Raw genomic sequence first — 13,199 nt, 5'->3', positions numbered from 1 at the left:
TAGGGCAGTTGAGAGGGAGTTATGGGGTATTTTGCATTTCAGTGTTGGGTACGGTTATAATAATAGCAATTTAATTATAATGAAAGATTCTTAGAAATAGAAATGTCTGTGCTTTGCTCTAGAAGCTGGAGAACGGTTGGAGTATTAACCCCAGATTCTCCAGTGACTATGATTGCGTGACAGTCACACATCTCAAGTACCTCTGCAAGTCCTAGCAAGTGTTGGTGGACTCAATGTTGATGGCTGCGATACCCGCACAATTAAGGCTTTTGGGCATAGAGGAATCCAGAGAAAATGGAAATCCTTTTTTATAAATTACTCATTTCTGGTTTTTTAATTAGTTCTTTTCAGACTCGAGATGTGGAAGCCGTTAGAGTGAGAGATAGAGAAATAATCCCTGGTTGCAAAATAGTAAACTTCCGCTTGGGGGGAAAATTTTCTTGCGGGAATCTTCTATGGCGTTCAAAGTTTGAGCCAGCAGTAATTTGTTTGTGGTTTTTGAGCCTAGGCTTTCACCACTCTTTATCAAAAAAGCCGCTTTTCTGACCTAGGGGACCACAAAAAACAAATCCATTTTGATGTTACCTCATCTGTTTCCTAGGTTACGGATATCGCTGAATCTGAAGGTTTTGATAGTCTTGCACTACTTCATGGAATATTCAGTTAATAAAAGGATTGTATTTTAGTGGCGGTATCTAGGCAGCACGTGGCATTATGCCTTAAGCACAAAGATTTACTTCTGTAATCTGGACAATTCTTAGTAATGCAGCCATCTTGTCTTGCGATAACATTCCATTACCCGTACGTTGTGTTGAAGGTCTCACTGTTGGTATCCTCCTATCTTGCGGCGTTGAACACTAAGTCCCAGACTGGCTTTAATACTATGCCAATAAGTCCTGCTAGACTTACATGACATTGCAGACTTGGTGGTAGTAAAATGTTGACACTCAGGCTAGGCTTGGTTTCGTGAATACAAATCTGATGTGTGATTGATCGATGGGAGTTGATCTTTTACGCCCCCTCTCCCCCTCACACATACCAAGACAGAGGGGTGAGGAGAGAGCAAGATTTTGATCATCTCATGAAGATCACGGGACCTTCAAAACATGCCATTACGATGGAAACGCTAACTCTTGAAAGTCTTGCACCACTTACGAGTACGTACATCTTGTATAGCGAGAGTCCAGAGAATCAATGTTATTGATTTCAATAAATCTGCTGTGACCACCCAGGCATCTTCCTCTTATTACTGCTTAGGAATCTTTTAACTTCCTCCTCAAAATGCCCAAAACAAATTTTCCTGCATCATGACAACTTTTTATCCACCCACGAAGTTCATAGAAAACGTTTGAGTCCTTTTCTTAAAAAAAAATCTCAAAAATATGACTAATCAAATTTTTAAAGTGTTATTTCCGGTTTGCGTGGCTAAAAGCTGACTTTGCTTAGAGAATTAAGACTCCGCAAAAACATACTCAGCACGCCCTTTTAACAGATCGACAGCTGTATTTATATCTAATTATTTATTTTTATATCAGAATACTTGGGCAGCATTTTTCCTAAATAAGACGAAATAGTATGTTCAGGTAACATTATCCGGATCGTCCGCAGCCATGCAAGCAGTATAACCTTAGAGAAACCTACTCATTGTTTATGTATGCAGTGGTGACTCGATGGTGGAACTTTACCTCAGTGACATTTCACGTCCCCCCACTGCTGCTATAATTACAGCTGATATTTAGAACAGCTGTATAGGGTGGGAATGTACCTTACTGTCAAGACTTTGTCTTCATGTTTATAAAATTTTCCCAAATAATATTAGCCGACGATTTTCTAATAGTTTCTTGCTCATCCTGGGCTAAAAGGAAGTATGACGTAATAACCAATTTCCGAATCAGTGTTTAAATTCCTAAATATCCGCTTGGAGGTACTTTGAGACCGAAAATAGGTTTTTTACAAAATAGTGGGTTAGTATTTGTGGTGGCAAATCCTAAGATTCGCTGTGAACTTTGGGTTTAAAGTAGTTTTAGGGGCGTGGTTGAGGTAGATTGTTTAGGAATACTCACGCCGGAAGTTTGTATAATTATAGCAGTATTGAGATCACAGCGTAATCCAATAATTAGGCCCTCCCCCGTAAAGGGAGTGCTGAAGAACTTGAATGATATGATAGTCTGGATCCACCTGCAGGACAAATCGAACTAGTTATTATCTGTGATGCTGGACCGTAATGGTCGCTAATTGCATTGCAGATCTGTGGTAAAGGTAATCAAAAGGTGGTACCTTTCGCTATCTATCGCTGAATTGGCTGCCCCTCCTCTTCACATCCGCAATATCCGGAAGGATATGGTTCCCCGTTTCCCATTCCCTAGTGCAGACATACAAGTCTATTAGATTTTTTTTACGTTACATTGTAAAAAGCCGGTTGTACGGAATTACAACTTGGGGATGCTACTTTAACCGCATATATGTTCCTCAAGACGGGTGGGTGTACGAGTGGGAGGTATGCAGTAGCAGTGGTATCTGTTTTACAAGGGTTTAAAACAAAAATTGACGACACCGTAAGGTAGCGGCGGATATACTGCTATCCGCCAATCCGTATTTTATATCTCCTCCTCCCACGGCTTTAGTACACTCTGACAGCATGGCTTCTGGTGTTGGTGAAGCTCGCCTTGCAGGCAGGTATAGTATCTTGAAATGCGACAGATATTGCTCCCGGCTGCTGAAAGTAAACAGTGCTATCCGTGGGGCTTTATATTGCCTAAAGAATACAGGGTGTCTCAGGAGATCTTAATGGCCGAACTAGGGCAATCATTGCATACTTCAGATGCTGCTAAAAATTTCTAGGGAATTTTGTATACATAGTATCAGTACCAAAAATATATAGTGTAGGGGAGAGGGGGCATCTTTGAACAGTTTTAATTTCTCGCCAAATATTTAAAACATTTATGATTGGTAATTTTCTCCATATTTTGTGGTAGACCTGTTGTATAACTAACAGACTTTCCCTTCGTTTTCATTGTTTGTAAAGTCCAGATTTGAGGAATGTTATATTTTGTAAGGTGGAAGTAAAATTTTTGTTGCAGCTTTGCAAGTGTATTGTGAAGATTGCAATGGACTAGGTGTGAAGTATTGCTATTCCCATATTAACATTTGGATTTCGTATTTTTAAACCTAGTATTTACAAAAGTCTATTTGCTTGCAAAAAAGTGTTGGATATTATATTTTCTTTTATGGAAGGAGAGGGGGCACATTTCAACATCAAAGTTAAAGTGTGCCGCCCTACCGACCTGCAAGTTTGTGACTTTTTTTCTGTTTAATCGCAGAGAAGGGGCAAGTGGTTCGAACCTTCTACATTAAGAAGCGTAACAAACCGAATATTTTGTTCAAACTTCCTAAACCCATTACACTTCGGGTACAACATCCAGAACTGAGTCATTCTTGATTTTTGAACTAGATTTCAGTGGTTTAAAAGAGAAAGTAATGTAGTAGTGAGAGAAATAACTGATAGAAGGTAGATTCAGAGTAAAGTAATAGCATTTCTTTCTATTTTATATTGTGTTTAAAGGTACCCCACAAGTGGGACAGATATTAACATTTGACACAAAATGTTTAAATTTGAAAAATATAGAGATGTATGTAAAGTACCAACTGTTTATTGATATAGATCTGTTACTGAAGACTTGAAAGTTGTAGAAAACAAAATAAAAAGGTTCAATAATACGATTCTGTGCACTCTGTGACAGAAAATGTAAATTCTGTACAAATGTGCCCCACACTCCCCTACCAGTACCAACACAAGTATTGAGGGCTGTCACTTTTATTAGAAAACGTTCTCAGGAAACGGGGAGATGAAGTTAAGCTCTCCCTCTAAAGTGACGGGTCAGTATATTGTACGGATGTACCACCAGTGTTAATAAGTATTGGTGCATATGAAAGTATAATCACACTGGTGAATTGGAAAATTTATCATCTACCACCAGAAGTGGGTCTGCAGAATCTCTTGTACAGATTTTCTTTAATAGGGCCGAAGCTTTGAAGTGATGAACTGGAACTTGGTGCCCTTTGAACTCAACTTATTGTTTTGGGAATTTACCAGAAAACTGATTCTTTTGGAGGTTGGGAAGTGCTTTCAACAGAAACATTTCACTTGTTAAAGTTATATTGAACTCGAAATGTTCTAAGTAATAATTCTTAGTTTTAAAATAATTCAACACCATATTTGCCGCTAGTGAAGCGGAATATTTTCTATAATTTAACTTCTTGTCTTCAACGGCCACAATAGGAATACGTAATTCGCCAAGTTGTTCTTTACTTTAAAAGAAATCGGCACTTTGCCAACAGACTGGTCTTTTTAAAGGACAGCAATCGGCAGACTCTTCTTTATCTCTGTCTAAGGGATGAACTCCCTTAATCTCTTTCTATGTGGGAGGGGGGGAGAGTCTAGCCGATAAATCTACCTGCTGGCGATGACACCGCACGATACAGTTCGGCTTATGGTTGGCAAACATTCTCAGGGTATTCTGATTTAGTTAACGGGTTGTATCTATTAAATCTTGTTATTTATCTTAGTTTATCTTAATTCCATGACGTCACACCTAGCTGAGAGTAATGTCAGTGTACATTCGGAAGTGGAGTACACTCTCATGTGCCAGCTTGAAATCGATCCTAGCTCAATATCGATGGAACTGTAATATTTGTGTTGCTGTTGTTTCATTTCAAGCGGATAATACTACGGTCTGTTACATTTCTTCCTTCCTCTTAGTGCAGCATGAGGATCGTTCAGCTTCCAGAATTCAGTAAAAGTGAGTTTTTGAGAAAATTGACTCTACTCAAACTCATAGGAACCCAGGAAGCTCAATCTAGAAATTTGGATACTGTCACTGGATCGTACCAGAAGAGTAATACTTTTTAAAATCTTTTTCGGTTAAAATGATTTGCATTTATTTATTTATTTTTAAGGATTTGTAGAGTTTTAACATTTTATTTTAAATAAAATTTTCCCTCAGGAAAATTGATATTAGGGCAGTTTGCGGGAGAGTATTAAACGTAGGCGTTTACTCGATGCAGTTTGCAGTAGTATAAGTGATCATTTTTGTATAGGTTAGATGTGACTAATTGCCAAGCAGGTGGAACACCTAGTAAGACGTAGGTTAGTGTCGGATGTTCGATCTGTGATTGCTTGGTTCCAGATACTTGACACGCAAGAAGTGCCACTAAGCTGCTTGGATTTTGTTGGAAAATGGTTCCAAATTGGAAGATACTTGGCTCGCAAAAAGTGCCACTGAGCTGATTGGATTTTGTTGGAAAATGGATCCAAAATTTTGTTTAAACTAGTACAGTCTCTCATAATAAATATCTGTCACTTCTTCTACTGGACTAACATCGTTCTTTACGTTCCCTCAGCCTGTAAAATGTTGAAGAAAATCAGTATTAATTTTAAATTCAGTTGGAAAATTTGTGGCAAAACTGTGTGAATTGTGGACGAGGTAGTTGGGGTATCCGGCCAAGAAGTTTTCCCTTTTATCTGTCAGTGTTGTGAGTCACCGGTGGCCAAAAGAAGTGTTAGTGAAATTGGGAATTTCCTCTTTTTGTGGTAAATATTTGATTACTTTGATTTTCCTTTTTCTGGTGTGTGACCAACGGGGAGAAGCTAGTTCCTGTTTCTGGTTAGGGAGATATGAGGAGGGGTTATTGCGTGGATGTGGGCAGTGTGTGCCAAGCCACTGTCTGGTTCTATCAAGAATTCAGGAGCAACGGGACTCTGTAGAACTACCTTGCAGCTCCTAGCGCTACATAAATTAGCTCTATAGTGTGTTTGTTTAGTGAGATAGTGAAGAACTCTGTGGGCCGTGTGCTTCTTACCTGACACGCCATCCTGGCTGTTCGGAGTGCGCAACCGGGGAGATAAGACCCGGCTGACGGAGATGTATTTACTTTATTCGGCACTTGGATCCCTTTTTATGTACATTTTATTCCTAAGCGTTCTTTTTTGTTTATACAGCTAGCCATACTCCTAAAGTACAACTGCCGGCGTAAAAAGGTGGACTCAGTGTGGTAGCTGCTATGCTAGAATCATTTTGAATCAGTGTTGATAGCGGTTCCCTCACACATACACCGTCATAGAATAGTTACCTAGAACAGGTGTCTAGGCGCTCCCATCAAGCTCAGATAGCACCTGCACTTTATTCCCCACCCAGACCCTGCCGAACAACAGAATCCCTCATTAAAGCAAAGTTTTTATCTCTGTCCGTCCTTCTTTATTTCTATAGACCAGACTACTTACACTCTGACAAAACGCTTGCATAGACTCCAAATCACTTAAGTGCTTGTTATTTAACAGACTGCTTTTTATTATTTTATCGTATGTTATTTTTTACCCTCACTTCGAGAAAAGAAGTAATCCGCAGGTCAAACTGAACTCTCACCGGAATGGTAAAAAAAATAAAAAACCGGTTTTACCTGGTAGAATACTGGAGAATACAGCTGGACAAAATGTATTCCGATTTGAAAAATTACGCTGCCACTACAGGACAGGTCTGTATAGTTAATAGAGACTTGAAACATGAACTTTTGAAGAAAGTAGTGAACCAGAAATGAAAGTATACTTTCTGAAGAGAATTTAGAATGCCCTTAAAGTAGGATCTGAGAGGAAAGTTCAACTCGGCATTCTCAGTAAGCCTCGCTAAAACAACTTTCCTGGCACTAACACTCTTACAAGCCGTACAAGTTAGAGAAAATTGTCGTTTTTGAGGGAATCTCAAAATAATAGAAACAAACATTTCCTCAAATCAGATACTTCCGGTGAATAAAAAAAAATGTGCATGATTGCAATAGTGGTAAAAGAGAAAGTGAAGCAGAATGTTCAGTAAGGCGCATATCCAGTTACTACCAGTACGTATGCTTACGGAAATTGGAGTGGCGATTTCTTAATATTTGTGAGGCCATTAAAACGATTGTTTCCGCCTGCAAGTGTATTCCTCTTCAGTGGTTCAAAATTTGAATTTGATAACAATAATTAATTACCATTAAGCATTAAGGATTGACACTGTCTAGTGAAGCTGTTGCCAGGCAACACTTATAGATCTGTTAGATTGTCTGTTGCCAGTCTCGTTGCCCAGATCTTCTACTGCTGACCTTCACCCAACTCCAACCAAAATGCATTATCGCTTTATATGTTGTGTTAATGGTAACTGCTGTTGTCTTCTAAATAGGATACGTATACGCTCCGATCGTGAACAATTAATTTTTGAAATTAAAATTACTGAAAACTAATTTTCGAAAGCTCCCACAAAATAAAAATTTTTCTTTGGAAAATGCTTTAACTTCTAATATCCTCTGAACTACTGCCATTAGAATGTTAAAATTTCACTCAATTGTAGAGATAGTTAAACTCTACAAACGAGCCAAATTAGATAGAAATCCGTTCGATAGAAATGGAGATATGACGAATCAAAGTTTAGAGTATGTAAAAGATACGTAAACTTTAACTTCTTATATCTCCAGAACTACTGCCATTAGAATGGTAAAATTTCACTCAATTGTAGAGATAGTTAAACTCTACAAACGAGCCAAATTAGATAGAAATCCGTTCGATAGAAATGGAGATATGACGAATCAAAGTTTAGAGTATGTAAAACAAACGAAAACTTTAACTTGTTATATCTTCTGAACTACTGCCACTAGAATGTAAAAATTTCACTCAATTGTAGAGATAGTTAAACTCTACAAACGAGCCAAATTAGATAGAAATCCGTTCGATAGAAATGGAGATATGACGAATCAAAGTTTAGAGTATATAAAAGATACGTAAACTTTAACTTGTTATATCTCCTGAACTACTGCCACTAGAATGTTAAAATTTCACTCAATTGTGGAGATAGTTAAACTCTACGAACGAGCCAAATTAGATAGAAATCCGTTCGATAGAAATGGAGATATGACGAATCAAAGTTTAGAGTATGTAAAACAAACGTAAACTTTAACTTGTTATATCTCCTGAACTACTGCCACTAGAATGTTAAAATTTCACTCAATTGTAGAGATAGTTAAACTCTACAAACGAGCCAAATTAGATAGAAATCCGTTCGATAGAAATGGAGATATGACGAATCAAAGTTTAGAGTATGTAAAACAAACGTAAACTTTAACTTGTTATATCTCCTGAACTACTGCCATTAGAATGTTAAAATTTCACTCAATTGTAGAGATAGTTAAACTCTACAAACGAGCCAAATTAGATAGAAATCCGTTCGTTAGAAATGGAGATATGACGAATCAAAGTTTAGAGTATGTAAAACAAACGTAAACTTTAACTACTTATATCTCCTGAACTACTGCCATTAGAATGTTAAAATTTCACTCAATTGTAGAGATAGTTAAACTCTACAAACGAACCAAATTAGATAGAAATCCGTTCGAACATACTCTAAACTTTGATTCGTCATATCTCCATTTCTAACGAACGGATTTCTATCTAATTTGGTTCGTTTGTAGAGTTTAACTATCTCTACAATTGAGTGAAATTTTAACATTCTAATGGCAGTAGTTCAGGAGATATAAGTAGTTAAAGTTTACGTTTGTTTTACATACTCTAAACTTTCATTCGTCATATCTCCATTTCTATCGAACGGATTTCTATCTTATTTTGCTCGTTTGTAGAGTTTAACTATCTCTACAATTGAGTGAAATTTTAACAATCTAGAGGCAGTAGTTCAGGAGATATAAGCAGTTAAAGTTTACGTTTGTTTTACATACTCTAAACTTTGATTCGTCATATCTCCATTTCTATCGAACGGATTTCTATCTAATTTGGCTCGTTTGTAGAGTTTAACTATCTCTACAATTGAGTGAAATTTTAACATTCTAGTGACAGTAGTTCAGGAGATATAAGAAGTTAAAGTTTACGTTTGTTTTACATACTCTAAACTTTGATTCGTCATATCTCCATTTCTAACGAACGGATTTCTATCTAATTTGGCTCGTTTGTAGAGTTTAACTATCTCTACAATTGAGTGAAATTTTAACATTCTAATGGCAGTAATTCAGGAGATATAAGTAGTTAAAGTTTACCTTTGTTTTACATACTCTAAACTTTGATTCGTCACATCTCCATTTCTATCGAATGGATTTCTATCTTATTTTGCTCGTTCTTAGAGTTTAACTATCTCTACAATTGAGTGAAATTTTAACATTCTAGTGGCAGTAGTTCAGGAGATATAAGAAGTTAAAGTTTACGTTTGTTTTACATACTCTAAACTTTGATTCGTCATATCTCCATTTCTATCGAACGGATTTCTATCTAATTTGGCTCGTTTGTAGAGTTTAACTATCTCTACAACTGAGTGAAATTTTATCATTCTAGTGGCAGTAGTTCAGGAGATATAAGCAGTTAAAGTTTACGTTTGTTTTACATACTCTAATCTTTGATTCGTCATATCTCCATTTCTATCGAACGGATTTCTATCTAATTTGGCTCGTTTGTAGAGTTTACCTATCTCTACAATTGAGTGAAATTTTAACATTCTAGTGGCAGTAGTTCAGGAGATATAAGAATTTAAAGTTTACGTTTGTTTTACATACTCTAAACTTTGATTCGTCATATCTCCATTTCTAACGAACGGATTTCTATCTAATTTGGCTCGTTTGTAGAGTTTAACTATCTCTACAATTGAGTGAAATTTTAACATTCTAATGGCAGTAATTCAGGAGATATAAGTAGTTAAAGTTTACCTTTGTTTTACATATTCTAAACTTTGATTCGTCACATCTCCATTTCTATCGAATGGATTTCTATCTTATTTTGCTCGTTTGTAGAGTTTAACTATCTCTACAATTGAGTGAAATTTTAACATTCTAGTGGCAGTAGTTCAGGAGATATAACAAGTTAAAGTTTACGTTTGTTTTACATACTCTAAACTTTGATTCGTCATATCTCCATTTCTATCGAACGGATTTCTATCTAATTTGGCTCGTTTGTAGAGTTTAACTATCTCCACAATTGAGTGAAATTTTAACATTCTAGTGGCAGTAGTTCAGGAGATATAACAAGTTAAAGTTTTCGTTTGTTTTACATACTCTAAACTTTGATTCGTCATATCTCCATTTCTATCGAACGGATTTCTATCTAATTTGGCTCGTTTGTAGAGTTAACCTATCTCTACAATTGAGTGAAATTTTAACATTCTAATGGCAGTAGTTCAGGGGATATAAGAAGTTAAAGTTTACGTATCTTTTACATACTCTAAACTTTGATTCGTCATATCTCCATTTCTATCGAACGGATTTCTATCAAATTTGGCTCGTTTGTAGAGTTTAACTATCTCTGAGTGAAATTTTAACATTCTAATGGAAGTAATTCAGGAGATATAAGTAGTTAAAGTTTACCTTTGTTTTACATACTCTAAACTTTGATTCGTCACATCTCCATTTCTATCGAATGGATTTCTATCTTATTTTGCTCGTTTGTAGAGTTTAACTATCTCTACAATTGAGTGAAATTTTAACATTCTTAACCGTGTTAAAATTTGAAAATGTTAAAATTTCACTCAATTGTAGAGATAGTTAAACTCTACATACGAGCCAAATTTGATAGAAATCCGTTCGATAGAAATGGAGATATGACGAATCAAAGTTTAGAGTATGTAAAAGATACGTAAACTTTAACTTCTTATATCTCCTGAACTACTGCCATTAGAATGTTAAAATTTCACTCAATTGTAGAGATAGTTAAACTCTACAAACGAGCCAAATTAGATAGAAATCCGTTCGTTAGAAATGGAGATATGACGAATCAAAGTTTAGAGTATGTAAAACAAACGTAAACTTTAAATTCTTATATCTCCTGAACTACTGCCACTAGAATGTTAAAATTTCACTCAATTGTAGAGATAGGTTAACTCTACAAACGAGCCAAATTAGATAGAAATCCGTTCGATAGAAATGGAGATATGACGAATCAAAGTTTAGAGTATGTAAAAGATACGTAAACTTTAACTTCTTATATCTCCTGAACTACTGCCATTAGAATGTTAAAATTTCACTCAATTGTAGAGATAGTTAAACTCTACAAACGAGCCAAATTAGATAGAAATCCGTTCGTTAGAAATGGAGATATGACGAATCAAAGTTTAGAGTATGTAAAACAAACGTAAACTTTAAATTCTTATATCTCCTGAACTACTGCCACTAGAATGTTAAAATTTCACTCAATTGTAGAGATAGGTTAACTCTACAAACGAGCCAAATTAGATAGAAATCCGTTCGATAGAAATGGAGATATGACGAATCAAAGATTAGAGTATGTAAAACAAACGTAAACTTTAACTGCTTATATCTCCTGAACTACTGCCACTAGAATGATAAAATTTCACTCAGCTGTAGAGATAGTTAAACTCTACAAACGAGCCAAATTAGATAGAAATCCGTTCGATAGAAATGGAGATATGACGAATCAAAGTTTAGAGTATGTAAAACAAACGTAAACTTTAACTACTTATATCTCCTGAACTACTGCCACTAGAATGTTAAAATTTCACTCAATTGTAGAGATAGTTAAGCTCTACAAACGAGCCAAATTAGATAGAAATCCGTTCGATAGAAATGGAGATATGACGAATCAAAGATTAGAGTATGTAAAACAAACGTAAACTTTAACTGCTTATATCTCCTGAACTACTGCCACTAGAATGATAAAATTTCACTCAGCTGTAGAGATAGTTAAACTCTACAAACGAGCCAAATTAGATAGAAATCCGTTCGATAGAAATGGAGATATGACGAATCAAAGTTTAGAGTATGTAAAACAAACGTAAACTTTAACTACTTATATCTCCTGAACTACTGCCACTAGAATGTTAAAATTTCACTCAATTGTAGAGATAGTTAAGCTCTACAAACGAGCCAAATTAGATAGAAATCCGTTCGATAGAAATGGAGATATGACGAATCAAAGTTTAGAGTATGTAAAACTAATGTAAACTTTAACTTGTTATATCTCCTGAACTACGGCCACTAGAACGTTAAAATTTCACTCAGTTGTAGAGATAGTTAAGCTCTACAAACGAGCCAAATTAGATAGAAATCCGTTCGATAGAAATGGAGATATGACGAATCAAAGTTTAGAGTATGTAAAACAGACGTAAACTTTAACTACTTATATCTCCTGAACTACTGCCACTAGAATGTTAAAATTTCACTCAATTGTAGAGATAGTTAAGCTCTACAAACGAGCCAAATTAGATAGAAATCCGTTCGATAGAAATGGAGATATGACGAATCAAAGTTTAGAGTATGTAAAACTAATGTAAACTTTAACTTGTTATATCTCCTGAACTACGGCCACTAGAATGTTAAAATTTCACTCAGTTGTAGAGATAGTTAAGCTCTACAAACGAGCCAAATTAGATAGAAATCCGTTCGATAGAAATGGAGATATGACGAATCAAAGTTTAGAGTATGTAAAACAGACGTAAACTTTAACTACTTATATCTCCTGAACTACTGCCACTAGAATGTTAAAATTTCACTCAATTGTAGAGATAGTTAAGCTCTACAAACGAGCCAAATTAGATAGAAATCCGTTCGATAGAAATGGAGATATGACGAATCAAAGTTTAGGGTATGTAAAACAAACGTAAACTTTAACTTGTTATATCTCCTGAACTACTGCCACTAGAATGTTAAAATGTCACTCAATTGTAGAGATAGTTAAACTCTACAAACGAGCCAAATTAGATAGAAATCCGTTCGATAGTAATGGAGATATGACGAATCAAAGTTTAGAGTATGTAAAACAAACGTAAACTTTAACTTCTTATATCTCCTGAACTACTGCCACTAGAATGTTAAAATTTCACTCAACCATAGAGTTGAGTATATTGGTTGTCTATTTGTATGATATGTAGCATAGATTCCATTACAGCTGAAGTCCTAATAAAGTGACTCATTTTTTAGTCATGTACAATAAATAATAATGCGTTTTAAAGAATAGGTTACTGGTTGCACAACTTTAGAGAATAGTGTGTTGTGCTTATTGTAATAACAGTTCTCCAGACAGATGCAACTTAAGTCTATAAGATGTGTGGTGCTGGCTCTCAACTGAAATGAATTCTCTAATCGCTCAACCCTTTCTCTAAGCGCCATTACTGTAAAAGTTTTGTGTAGTTAAGTATAATGGCACAGTTTTGTTGCACTGAAGAGTAATG

At 35.7% G+C, this 13,199-nt stretch overlaps 1 protein-coding gene across 5 annotated transcripts in view; it reads left to right on the top strand.

Annotated features, from left to right (window-relative positions):
* The window catches only part of LOC141452237 (HEAT repeat-containing protein 5B), a 58,866-nt gene that overhangs the window by 8,628 nt on the left and 37,039 nt on the right, over positions 1-13,199 (top strand). The gene's annotated exons all lie outside the window — the stretch shown is intronic.

This window comes from Rhodnius prolixus, unplaced genomic scaffold, assembly GCF_049639745.1.
Source record: "Rhodnius prolixus isolate KJV_2025 unplaced genomic scaffold, Rpr scaffold_1, whole genome shotgun sequence".
Taxonomy (NCBI): Eukaryota; Metazoa; Arthropoda; class Insecta; order Hemiptera; family Reduviidae; genus Rhodnius; species Rhodnius prolixus.
Note: the sequence above shows the minus strand (reverse complement) of the source record. Positions and strands in the feature narration are given on the sequence as shown.